We start from the raw sequence: 13216 nt of genomic DNA, 5'->3' as shown, positions 1-13216 counted from the left end.
CGGAGACGGCGGATCTGGACAGAGGGGGCCAGATTTGGGGCGCGGATGCAGGTGAAGAAGCTCCAGGCGGAGAAGGTTCCATGGGGCGGCGACGACCGATGCTGTTGCCTGAAGAAAGAAAATACAGAAGAGGATTCAGAGAGGAACACGGGGAGGAAAACAGAGAGATACAACGGGCATGCGGGAGGAGATGAGGGAACCGACGGGGAGGCGCAGGCAAGGCCGGAGGAGGTCGATGCGGTCCTGCGCGGCTGCTGAAGAGGCTCCGGCGACGCGAGGACTTGACGGGGGGAGCCGGCCTGACGAGGAGGCCGGGGACGGCTCGTTCTGGCCGGAGCCGAGGCGTGGACGAGTCAGGATGGAACTTCAGGTTCGGCGGCCATGGCGTTCCTGATTCAGCAAAAGAGAGGGAGAGAGAGAGAGCAAGCTTAGCGGAGGGAGGAACCAGAGAAGGGAGAGAAAGGAACCAGGAGGAGGCACGGCGAGCAGTTCCTGCTGGTGCTCGGCGACGAGGTTCGCCGGGGCAGAGAAGGAGCTCCTTTCCTTTGGGCTTGAGCGAAGCAGGAAGGAAAAGGCATCGGGAGGGAGAACAGCTCGGCGCGGGGCTGCGGAAGGAGGAGGCGCGGAGAACAAGGGAGGTGGTCGGAGGCTGCGGTTGGTGGATTGGATCGGGATGAGATCCCGAGGAAGGAGAGGAGTGGATGACTGGCGGCGGCGCGATGGGACAAGGGGCTAGATTTTAGGGTTGCTGTGTAGGGGATTGGTCTATATATATAGCACTGGATTTTGGTTTGGGGCTATTTCCTCCCTCCGATCAAAATCGGACAGTCGGAAAAAATAGGTTCGGGAGTGCAATAAATAAAACGAATATGTTTTATAGATGTTAGGGGATGATTCGAATCCAACGAAGATGACTGAGCGGGTCAGGTTCGGGGCAGGTTCCGGACGCACGCGAGGGGTTCGGTGGTTGTGCCAAGAGGTTGCGTAGGCAGACAAATAAGAGGGGAACGAAACCCGGTTGGTCTGGAATGGTCAACAAAGGCAAAGCGGTCCGAGGAGGTCAACGAGGACAAGGACCTGACAAAATGCACACAGAGGCAAAGAGAGAAAGGGCAACTGCGAACGGTAACGAGTTTTATGAAAAACATGCGGATGCAATGCACATGATGCCATGAGATGAGATGCATGCCATGAATAAAATGCAAAACAAAAGACAAAAACCCAACCACGAAGGAAATATCATATCGCATCTCCGGAAAAGGCAAGAGTTGGAGTTACGAATATGGAACGTTGTATTCGGGGCGTTACAATACTACTGATCGGAAATGATGTTTCGATGTTGAAATCGGTCAAGGAATCATTGAATGGCAAGTTTTCAATGAAAGACCTTGGTGAGGCAGTGTATATTTTAGTCATTACGATCTATAGAGATAGATCGAGGAGGCTGCTCGGCTTAAGACAAAGCACGTACATAGATAAAGTGTTGAAGCGGTTCAACATGAATGAGGCGAAGAAAGGGTTCTTGCCACTCTCACATGGTATAAGGCTAAGCGAGACTCGGAGTCCTTCGACATTTGATGAGCGAAGCAGGATGAGTAGGATTCCTATGCCTCGACAATCGGATCCATCATGTATGCCATCATATGTACAAAGCCTGATGTTGCTTTTGCAATAAGCCTAACAAGCAGATACTAGGCCAACCCAGGTGAGAGTCATTGGGCAGCAGTAAAGACTATTTTGAAGTACCTAAAAAGGACTAAAGAGATGTTCCTAATTTATGGAGGTGAGGAAGAGCTCGTCGTAAGGGGTTACGGCGATGCTAGTTTTCAAACCGACAAAGATGATTGTCGATCACAGTCCGGATTCTTGTACGTCATGAACGGAGGGGCAGTGAGCTGGATGAGTTCCAAGCAAGATACGGTGGCCGATTCTACCACAGAAGTCGAATACATTGTGGCTTGTGAAGCTGCAAAGGAAGGTGTTTGGATCCTGCATTTTCTGGATGATCTTGGTATTTTCCCAGCCTTAGTGAAACCGTTGGACCTTTATTGGGATCATTCTGGTGCCATCACACAAGCCAAAGGAGCCGAGGAATCACCACAAGGCCAGACACATAGATCGGAAATATCATCTGATACGAAAGATCGTAAAGAATGGTGATGTAGAGTTATGCAAAATTCACACAGATGCAAATGTTGCAGATCCATTGACTAAGCCGCTTCCACAACCCAAGCATGAGGGGCACGTTAGAGCTATGGGCATTCGATGTCTATTTGATTGACTCTAGTGCAAGTGGGAGACTATTGGAGATATGCCCTAGAGGCAATCATGTATGATGATATTTCCTATGTGTTTATGAATAAAGATAGTCCTTGAACATTATCAATGATGTGTATCATCAAGTATGTGACTTGTTTGTGGGACTATGCATTGTATGATAACTGTCCTAAAAGGTCCTTAGTCGAAAGGGCTGTGTGGACGTGCAGCCGACTAGACTAGCATATGACACGGTCGATGGCTTGGTCTCACTAGCCATGGAGCATTGGATGCTAACCGGATAATATGGACTTAGAAAGGTCTGGTCGGATTCGACGTAGTCGGATCCGAGTCGAGATAAAGTCCGAGTCGGACAGACAAAACTATGAGACGCAGCGATATGTCATCTGTGAGTCTCTAGTACAACATACGTTCTATGTCCTAAGACCTGAGATGGCGCATGTACCCAGGATGGTGACAGACCTGCTTTGGGTTGACCAAACGCTACTCTGTAATTGGGTAGTTACAAAGGTAGGTTTCAGGCTTGTCCAGACCCATGCTGCGAGACATGGTCGAGCGAGATGGGATTTTCCTCTCCGATTATGAGAGATATACTCTGGGCCCCTCGTGTGATCCGACCAGGATAAGCATGGCCATGCGACAAGGATTATGAGATGATCCGGATAGTGGTCTGCATCACTGGAACGAGAAAGAGGTCGGGCTAGCACAAGGATTACAGACTTTCCTTGATCCCGACAACATATATAATGTGGCAAAAGGAATGAAAGTGTGATGTACAGGTTCGCCTAACCAGCTTCATAGTCTGCTTGGTGTTCGGCATGCCTTGCAAGAGGCCGCTACCAACCGTGCAGTTTGGAGGTGATCCGAACTGCGACCAAGCCGGCTTGAACCTAAGGGGTCGCGCGCTTAAGGGAAGGAATCTACGAGGTCGAATCCGAGGACACTGGTCGGATGTGATCCGAGCTGTATTCGGATTGTGGACGAGTAGACTTGTGGGCTTTAGGGTCCGTTGAGCCCGCGACGGAAGCCTATATAAAGTGGAGGTGCGGCACACTCATGCAGATTGATCGCTTCGGTGCTGTCACTAGGGTTTGCATGTGTTGCGAATAGACACCTCCACTCGCTGCTGACTGTGTGATCAGACCTAGCAGTCCGTCGCACGGTGTTCCTCCTGCATGCATGGATACCGTTAGAGGCGGTGCACCTGCGCCACTCCGGCGAACTTGTTCGCGGGATCCGATCAGCTACGTGGGAGATCAACAAGGAGGTGACGACTCCGGGAACGTGAGGCGACTCCGGGAGCGCGCTGCCTTAACTCTACTTCCGCTGCACGGCACTGCGCGTCTAGTGGTAGTGAATTGTGATCCATCTCCCGTAGCATGTTCTTGGTTGTTCTGTGCATAGGAACATTTTAATTTGCAGTCGACGCACCCTACCGTAGAATCCAATAATTACCAATAATCGATGAAGCATGAATGTGTTCATATTTCTCCGTTTAATTTTTTGTTGTCCATGTGGGAAGAAGATCACATATAGAAAATATACCAATGATCGGCCTTTGAAAAGAGAGGTCAGTGATAACAGGCTACCCCTGACCAGAAATATAGGCAAGCCCATCTGTGTTTTCATATCGTCTGGGGGAGGTGGAAGAACCCCTACCATTGACCAATCGAAACTAGACCGAACAGTGTAAACTGCCTCGGTGAACCAGCTGAGGCTCATCACTAACACATCCTAGATTTACCGGTCAGTGATGACCGTTGACGTGTGTTCAGTGGCCGGTCAGTGATGAGATGTTACGTCGCTCAAGGATGCGGAGTTCCTCGTCCCTGGACTATGAATCGTGTCGCGCGGTGAGGGAAAGGAAGATCTCCTGGCGGTGGAGCAGCGCACCACCCATGAGAGTGATGCAGTGGCTACGGTGAGATTCACTAAGGTGAATCCGCACCCACTAGTAGAAAAAGGCCCATTTGTCCCGGTTCTAGAGGGCCTTTAGTCCCGGTTCTGGAACCGGGACTGAAGGCCCTCCACGTGGCCGCTGTCTGGAGCTCCACCTTTAGTCCCGGTTGATAAAGGTTTTTTTGAATTTTTTTCTAGTTTATTTTTGAAATTTTCTCGATTTTTAAATTTCTGAATTATGGTACAATTTAATCTCTAATCACCACCAATCATCACTGCTTGATTTAACCCTAATCTCTAATCACCCCTCATCATTCCAAATCATCTAACTTCCCGGCCAGTCACCCATCCTCTCACTACTCCAGCCTGAGCACTCTTAACTTCCGGTTTCTATTCCCCCTCATTTCCAAGTCTGCACTTGTTGTTTTCCTGACAATAGTAAGATGTCAATCCTATCAACCCTCAGGAGTTTACCTTGAGCATGAAGTCACACATTTCACTGTTTGAGTTTGAAACTATTATTCTAAAAAACAATAATTATTTAGTAAAACTAATATTTCTTGAATAAGTAGTTTGACCATAGTTCGACCATAATTTGACCATAGTTTGACCACAGTTTGACCAGATTTGACCAAAATTCAAAATACTGAAATAATTATTTAGTAACACTAATATTCTTGAATAATTATTTAGTACCAATAATACTTCTTGAATAAGTAGTTTGACCATAGTTTGACCAGATTTAACCAAAATTAAAATAACTGAAATTTGAGCATAACTTTTTTTCTTTTTAGAATTTGAGGATTCTGAAAATTTGCAAACAGGCCAACGGCCGTCAAAATCGGATGCGGATTTTCGTGCTGATTTTTTTTGATATATTATGTAGGTTTTTTTACATCGTATGCAAAAGATATGTCCGTTTTACTTTTTCATAACACTTTTTTGCAAAACATGTCCAAATTTAAGTTTTTTAATTTTCCTAACTAATAGATGTAGTAACATAACTACATCTCGAAGGATTTTAATTTTTGAAGTTTTTATCATTTTCTTTTGCTTTTTACAAAACTGAAAAGGTGATGGGGGGGGGGGTTGGTAGAGTTTGAAAATGGGAACTTTAGTCCCAGTTTGAGACACGAACCGGGACTAAAGGGCATTGCACCCTTTAGTCCCGGTCCGTGCCTCAAACCGGGACTAAAGGTCTAATCTTTAGTCCCGGTTTGAGATACGAACCGGGACTAAAGGGCATCGCACCCTTTAGTCCCGGTTCGTGTCTCAAACCGTGACTAAAGGGCTCATTTGAACCGGGACTAATGCCTTTAGCCGCACGAACCGGGACCAATGCCCCCATGGGTACCGGTTCGTGACTAAACCGGGACTAATGAGCTTATCTGGCCCGAACGAAAGCCCTGTTTTCTACTAGTGACCTCTTGGTAGTGGGGCGCGAATTCTTTGCCAAGAGGGTCGTGAGGCGCAAGAAGGAGGACGAGGTTGGCCCTGACAGGCAATCAAGATTGAGTCCGACAACAACGAAGACGATGTCGAGTTCGTTAGCGATGAATCGTTGCTGGAGCTTTGGAACTGTGTGGACTCCAAGGATGGTGACCATTAGGCCTTGTACAATGCTAGGTGCTTAGGAAGGTGTTTAGAAAAATAAACTGAGTTTTTTCTGAAGCACCAATGCCTATTTCTATAGGAGAGACGCCTAATTAAGCGTCTGCTCTGTACAAATAAGCACCGGTGTTTAAGTAAGCCTGGTTTATTTTTTTCAAGCACTTTGCATTGTACAAGGCTTTAGTGTGTCTCTAGTGTGCTTGTAGTAGGTGAGTCTATCGTAGTATTGCTATTTGAATGTTTATGAAGTTTGAACCTTTCATAGTTCAAAGTATCAAAATATGCAGTGATCTTGTTTAAAGTTTGGAAGTTAATTTTAGGGCAATTTCTGGTGCCCTAAAACCTTCTCTCCTACTCTACTTTTTTTACACCAACTTACTTATACATCATCTGTCTTCCCGTTCCCCCCCCCCCCCCCCCCCCCCCCCCCCAAAAAAAACCGTATACATCAACTGTCCGAGATGCTCTTGTGGGCAGCAAAAACAATATAGTGTGGATGCTCTACTTGCTTCTAGATCTCTTCAACACACGGGGGAAGATGGATTCACAGAAGGCATGCAGGGATGCATGCATCCCTTCATGCATGGCCGCATGCATCATGCATGGACTGGACCGATTCAATAGGATGACCACCAATCTTCGTGCCATTATTTTCGCGTTCTCCTTCTTTCCCCATTTTTCCTCTCCTCTTTTTGGTCCGCCACCCCTACTAGTAGATTGACAAAAAACAAAACAAATATTTCCCTTTGTTCTGATAATCTTTTTTCTGGTAGCTCCGGCGAATTCTGCTCCTCTCTAGTAGAGGATGTGCTCGGGACGCTAGGTTTCAGTTTCTAGATTACCGAAAAAGGGTCTCCTCCCGCTTTATAAATAAAGCACCAACACTTACATCCAAGTAACCGATACAAACGCACGCCACACAACCCAAGGCAAGGAACAAGAATGCCGGGCACCAACACACAACTTCAACGACTACCAAGAATCAATAGAAATGAGCAAAAAGAACCGCTTGTAGCCGACGGAGACCACCAACAAAATGAGAGATCGTCCGGGAAGAAGTGCAACGGACCACGCCGGACCGAGGGTTCCAAGACGATGCCTCCAAGAAGGGCACGACCACGGACCGTCGCCATCGTCCGATCCAAAGATCAGGTTTTCACCCGGAACACGACGGGAGGAGTGAGAGCACCACGACGGAGCCTACAGGGAGGAACACGACATCCGCGGACACCGCCACCGTCGACCCGTGTACGGACAGGTAAGTGATGAACCCCGGTGCCCCACCCTTCCGCTGCATCCCCGGTCGGCCAACCACCTGCAACCATGCCACCCAAGCGGCCGTGGTTGCACGCCCGCATCCGAGTCGCGCAGTCCGCCTACGACCGACGCGACTCCCACCGCCAGGGCCGCCGCCCCGCCACCGGACCACCCCGAGAAGCCCCAAAGGTCACGTCTTGGACAAGATCCATGAGCCCAACCACCTCAGAACCGCCGGCGACCACTGCCTCAAGGGGAACCGAGCCCAGATGGCCGGGGGAAGGGGGAGGAGGAGGAGCCCCCGAGGCCGAATGCCCAGATCCGCAAGAGAGCCCGGCCACCGCCCGCTGCCGAGGAGGAGGGCACGGAACCGCCGACCTGCATCCATGAGAGGCCACCGGGGAGGCCTTCCCGCGCCGAGTGCCGCCGTCCAGCCGCAGGGGCCCGGCTGGACAAGGGCCGCCCACCTCCACCGCTGCCGCGCCGCCCCTCCACCTGAGATCCACGGCGAGAAGGGCCGCCCGCGACCCGGTCGCCCGCGACCCGCAGCGCCAGGCGAGGCGCCGAGGCGCTGCTGCGAAGCAGCCACCACCCGCCGGCCTGCACCACCACCATGCCGCCTGTCGCCCGACGCCACGCCGCCGTCGCTGGCCTACTCCAGAGCGCCGCCGCACTGCTACGCCCGGCACGAGCGCAGCATCCCCACCGGCGAGATCCGGCCCGCGCCGCACCCCCCCCCCCCCCCGCGCAAGGAGACGAGATGGCCCCGCCGCCGCCGGCGACGACCGGGCTTCGCCCGCTCGTGCCCCTTGGCGGCAGCGAGGGAGGAGAGAGAGAAGGGGAGGGTGGCGGCGGCGGCGCTAGGGTTTCCCCCCAGACGCCCGTGGGAGCGTCGCGGGAGGGGAGGGGAGGGGACAGTTTCTAGATTGATTAGGAACATATACAATGCGTTGAGCTTTTGATCTTCCACTCATTCACGTTTTTGTCCATCTCCTCGATGGTTTCTGACTCCTCCGGCCCGGCGATGCGTGGGAGGTAGGCGACGAGATCATCCGCCTCTCTCCCCCTCTTCTCGATCTCGATCGCATGTAAGCTTTGAGAAGAGGAAGAGGAGGAGAGAGGAAAGGTGAGGCGGATCATTTCACCGGTTCGTCGATCGATGGCTGTGGAGGCGCCTCACCCTGAAGGCCTGAACAAGCAGCGGGTGAATCCGTGGAGCAGGGTGCGGCGGCGGGTGGCGGCAGGCTGAAGAAGGGCCCGTGGACGCCGGATGAGGACCAGCTGTTGGTGGAGCACGTACGGCGGCACGGCGAAGGGAGCTGGAACGCGGTGCGGCGGGAGACAGGGCTGCTGCGCTGCGGCAAGAGTTGCCGGCTCCGGTGGGCCAACCACCTTCGCCCCAACCTCAAGCGGGGCCCCTTCTCGCCGGAGGAGGAGCGCCTCATCCTCCGCCTCCACGCGCTCATTGGCAACAAGTGGGTGCGCATCTCCGCACACGTGAGTACCACCGGTCATTCGATCCCTTTACCCCGCATCGCCATCAGAATTTCTTGCCGACCATTGCATTCGATTCTATCGATTGCCTGGTGCTCGATCTGCGTTTGCATGCAGCTGCCGGGGAGGACGGACAATGAGATCAAGAACTACTGGAACACGCGGCTGAAGCAGCGGAAGCGCGCCGGCCTGGCCCTGTACCCGCCGGATGTCGAGCGGGAGGTGGCGCTCGTCCGCGCAGGCAAGCTGAGGCCCATCGTCGACGCCGACGGCAACGCCAGCAGCCTCCAAGCACCGCTCCTCCTGGACGCGGTCGCTGACCAATTCGCCTGGCCGGCTGCGCCGCCGTTCCACCCCACCTTCAACAACGTCGCTCCTCTGCAACCTTTCCAATTCACCGGCAACATTAGCCACAACCCGCATGCCCTGCTCACAGCGCAAGCTCCGTACCGCCACCACGACGAGGTTTCCGCCGGCCTCGACCACGCCAACAAGCAGTACGCCGGCGCGCTGGGGATGCCACCGTTGGTGCCCCCCGCTGCGCCGGTGCTCCCTTCGAACCAATCGCCCGAGGACGCCGGCGGGCCGCTCGAGATGCTCGTCCTTGAGCAGGACCAGCGGCTGCCCGGCGCCGCCCTGCTCCGCGTTACGTCCATGCCGGAGCTGGTCTACCACGAGAACGACTACTCCGCTTGGCCGTCCGGCCTCAGCGGCGGCAGTGGCAGCCGATCCGAAGGCGACATGACCTCGCATTATGGCTGTTAGAAGGGAGAGAGGAGGATTTGGTGGAATAGTTGTTCGTTGTATTGCTTGAGCCTTATGGGTATATATATAGGAGTACATGATCTACTTGGAGTACAAGGCAAGCCAGAATATTTCCTAGTCTAACCTATGTTTCCTAATACAATCACGTTACTCAACATCCCCCACAGTCACAACGATAGCGATGCAGACGGTGAGACTGGAGAAGAATCCGAAGGCAAGCCGACGGACACCCCCCACAGTCGTAACGGTCGATGCATCGCGGAGTCGTGGCTGGAGTGGAAACCAACGAGGTTGCTCAAGCAGACGGTAGCCCTTTGTGCCGTTTGTCGATGTAGCCGAGAGCGTGGGTGGTGGAGCCGTGGTCGAGGTAGCCGTGCGAAGAATGCCGTGGTCGATGTCGAGTCGGGGTAGCCGGTGTCGAGGAAGTCGCCGTGGAGCCGCGGGCGCAAGGGGGCGCCGAGTTAGCATGGGCGCAGTGGTGTCGAAGTAGTGGTGCGCCAGGAAGTAGATGATGTTGACGACGCGTCGCGGCGGGTTTGCCAAGCCCGGGGACACATCGTGGACGAAGGCACGCACCGGTGTTGCCAGCACCGGGCATGCGTAGACGGACGAAGACGAAGTTGACGAAGCGCCGCGCCAGGCTTGCCAGGCCCGGGGACACGTCGTGGACGAAGGCACGCGGCGGTGTTGCCAGCACCGGGCATGCGTAGACTGGGACCTGCACAAGCTGTACGCCATGTCGAAGAAGTCGGAGAGGCCAGCAGAGAAGGACTCGACGACGGTTGCGGCGCCAATCGGCGCGGGGCCAATGTCGCCCGCGGTTGTCGGAGTAGATGAAGCGGTCGGGGTAGATGACAGCGACGCTGGCGACGAGCTGGTGCTGGACGAAGACGAAGGAGGTGGACGGGCGGCGGCGGCGGCTACAAAGGTAGCGGCGGCGGCGGCCAAAGAAGAGCGGCAGCGGCGGCCTGACGGCGGCGGCGGCGGCGGCTAAGTTAGGAGCGCGGCGACGGTGCTTGAAGTAGGTGAAGAACCCAACAGCGTGACGAAGACCGGTGCGGACGGTGGCGTTCCTGCGCCAAGGGAGTGCTGCGGTGCATGCCGCAGGAAGTCGACGCGCGGGGACGGCGGTGGACCGCGGGCCGCGGCGCTACGGCCCGAAGGGGCGACGCGGCGGCGGCGGGCAGGTCGGGGTGACGACGAAAGACCTCGGGACGGTCGCAGGGACCGCGGGCCGCGGTGCTACAGCCCGAAGGGGCGGCACGGCGGCGGAGCGTGGGGTGGTGCAACCACGTGGACGGCCTCGAGACGGCGGCGTGGACCGCGTGCCACGCTCGCTACGGCCCGACGGGGCGACACAGCGGCGGCGCGAGGGTCGGTGCAGCCACGGGAACGGCCAGGAGTGGACGGCCTCGGGGCGGCGGTAGACCGCAGGCCGCGGCACTACGGCCCGAAGGGGCGACGCAGCGGTGACGCGGGTCGGTGCAGCCGGGAGAAGAACCACGGGGCGGCGGCGCTGCGGTCCGACGGGGCGACGCAGCGGCAGCCCGTTGCTCGATCGACGGAGGGGCGCGCTGAACTCGGAGACGATCTTCACGAGACCTGCGGAGGCGCGCGTAACTGACGGGCCAGGTCGGTCGCGCGGCGTAGATGAGGCGGATCGCGGCGGCGAGCGGGTGATCAAGCCGATCGCGCGCGAGGTCGGGGACGCCGCTCGGTGGAGGCGTGATGACGTCGGAGTCCGAGATGAAGCCGCCGGCGGCGGGCGGCAGGGCGGCTATGATTGGTCGCCGCATGGCGCGAGGCCGCCGAGTCGGGGTGATGCAGAAGTCCCGGTCGGAGCAGGGCGGTGACGGTCGGCGTAGATCGACGGGCGGGCCGGCGCGCGAACGACGGCCTTGAGGGCTGCCTGTCACGCGAGGCCGCCGGGTCGGTGAAGTAGCCGGCCGGTTGCGCCGATGTCGGAGTAGAGGCGCGAGGTGTCGACGGCGGCGGTGGGCGACGTAAACCGATCAAGAAAAGATCGGAAAACCAAAAAGTAGACGCCGATCAAAACGACCGGCGAGAGAGAAAACCCGGATCAAAGGATCGGGAAAAAGACTCTCTAGGGCAGCCGGTCAACACGACCGACGGACGAACCCTAGGTATGGGCGGCGCGGCCCCCGGCGGCGGTCATGGAGGCCGACCGCCCCGGGGGCGGCGCGCAGGTGCGGAAGCGGTGGCGGCTAGGGTTTAGGATCGACTTGCGATAGATACCATGTTAGAAGGGAGAGAGGAGGATTTGATGGAATAGTTGTTCGTTGTATTGCTTGAGCCTCATGGGCATATATATAGGAGTACATGATCTACTTGGAGTACAAGGCAAGCCAGAATATTTCCTAGTCTAACCTATGTTTCCTAATACAATCACGTTACTCAACAATGGCGGCAAATGCGACTGCTTCTTCGGTGAGTTGGATCTGACCATCGACTCTCTCTCAATCCAAATACGTCACGTCCGACTCCGGTGAGTTAACAATGCCACGCATGATGTCGTCGACACACGCGCAGATGGCGTGAAGCCTGCGAAGAGGATGGCCGCGAGCTTGGTGGTGGCAGAGGAGGTGTCCGGCCTGTTCGGCGGCGAAGAATTGGTGGCCGTGTGGCCGGACAAGCCGCCGGAGACGATCACGAAAGACGACTTCAACCTCCCGATGGAGATGCAGCACCTCATGCCCCCCGTGCCGCTCTCGGCAGACGAACACGGCTTGAATTAATTAGCACAACGCCGCTTCGCGAACAAAACTGGAACAGTTCAAAAGAACAAGGGATTTAAAAGAAAGAAAAAAAATAGTGTACTACTGTAGTAAAAAATCAGTTGAGGCCCATCATGAAAATGTTTGTCTTTGTCTTTAACGAGAGATGGATTATGTTTTTTACGCTTGTAAACATTGATTGGCGGAAGCGAGCCAAGAAACTTAGTCCATCCATCCACAAAGTCGGTCGTTTGCTAAAAAAAGAGACCAACCCGGGCTAGACTAGCCTGTCGGCATTTTTTTATAGAAGGAAATTCCGTGAGCATCAAGCGCTCGAGCCGAAACTCAAACCCTGATGGGCTGCCTGCGAACTCCCGCGCCTTGCCAACTGACACGACCAGTCGACTGGTCGTTAGGGACAGATCCGCACGACCGTAGCTTCCTCTGGCGAGCACGTTCGATTCCATCGATTTTTCTTCTTCTCTCAAAAACCGTATACGCCAATAGTAAATCGCTAGTGGTTTTTCTGGTTTTTTGGCTACATAATATGAAAAGAAAATAAAAGTGTTGGAAAGGGGACTTGAACCCAGGTCTATTCGTTAGAGTTTGAGCCCAATAACCAACTAAGCCACCCTTACTTGTTGTCTATTGAATATAAACAAGGTTATTTTAACCTTTCTTTTTTTTGTCATATCAGCGATAATAATTATTTTTCCTTGGTAACTTTGGCATGACCAGCGTGATAACTATGACTTGAGCAACATGATAACTATACTATGATAAGCCTGATAACTATAATATGAGAAGGTTAATGACTATATAATGAGAAGCACGATAACTTTAGCATGGGGTAGTGGTAACTTCACATTGGGGTATGTTTCGACAACAAAAAGTTACTGGGACATATTTCAGTAACGGAAGCGACTAAGTTTCGGGTCTTCGATGTGTGAGTTACCATGCTATTCACACGAAAGTTACTGGGGGATTCTTGATCACCACCCCTCACCCCCCCACACACACCAAAGTTATCAGGTCTATGATGTGTGAGTTATCATGATATTGACAAAAAAGTTACTGGAGGTATATTTCGTCAACAACCCTCCCCCACCACTCACCACCGTCGCCAAAGTTATTAGGACTGGGGCACATAAGTTATCAGACTGTGATGTGTGAGTTAT

General features: G+C 54.1%; 1 pseudogene; it reads left to right on the top strand.

Annotated features, from left to right (window-relative positions):
* Positions 1 to 8044: 8044 nt before the first annotated feature.
* On the top strand, positions 8045 to 12083 carry LOC123133902 (transcription factor MYB46-like; annotated as a pseudogene).
* Positions 12084 to 13216: the final 1133 nt, after the last annotated feature.

Source organism: Triticum aestivum, chromosome 6B (assembly GCF_018294505.1).
Source record: "Triticum aestivum cultivar Chinese Spring chromosome 6B, IWGSC CS RefSeq v2.1, whole genome shotgun sequence".
NCBI lineage: Eukaryota > Viridiplantae > Streptophyta > Magnoliopsida > Poales > Poaceae > Triticum > Triticum aestivum.
The sequence above is the reverse complement of the archived record's forward strand: the minus strand, read 5'-3'. Positions and strand labels throughout refer to the sequence as shown.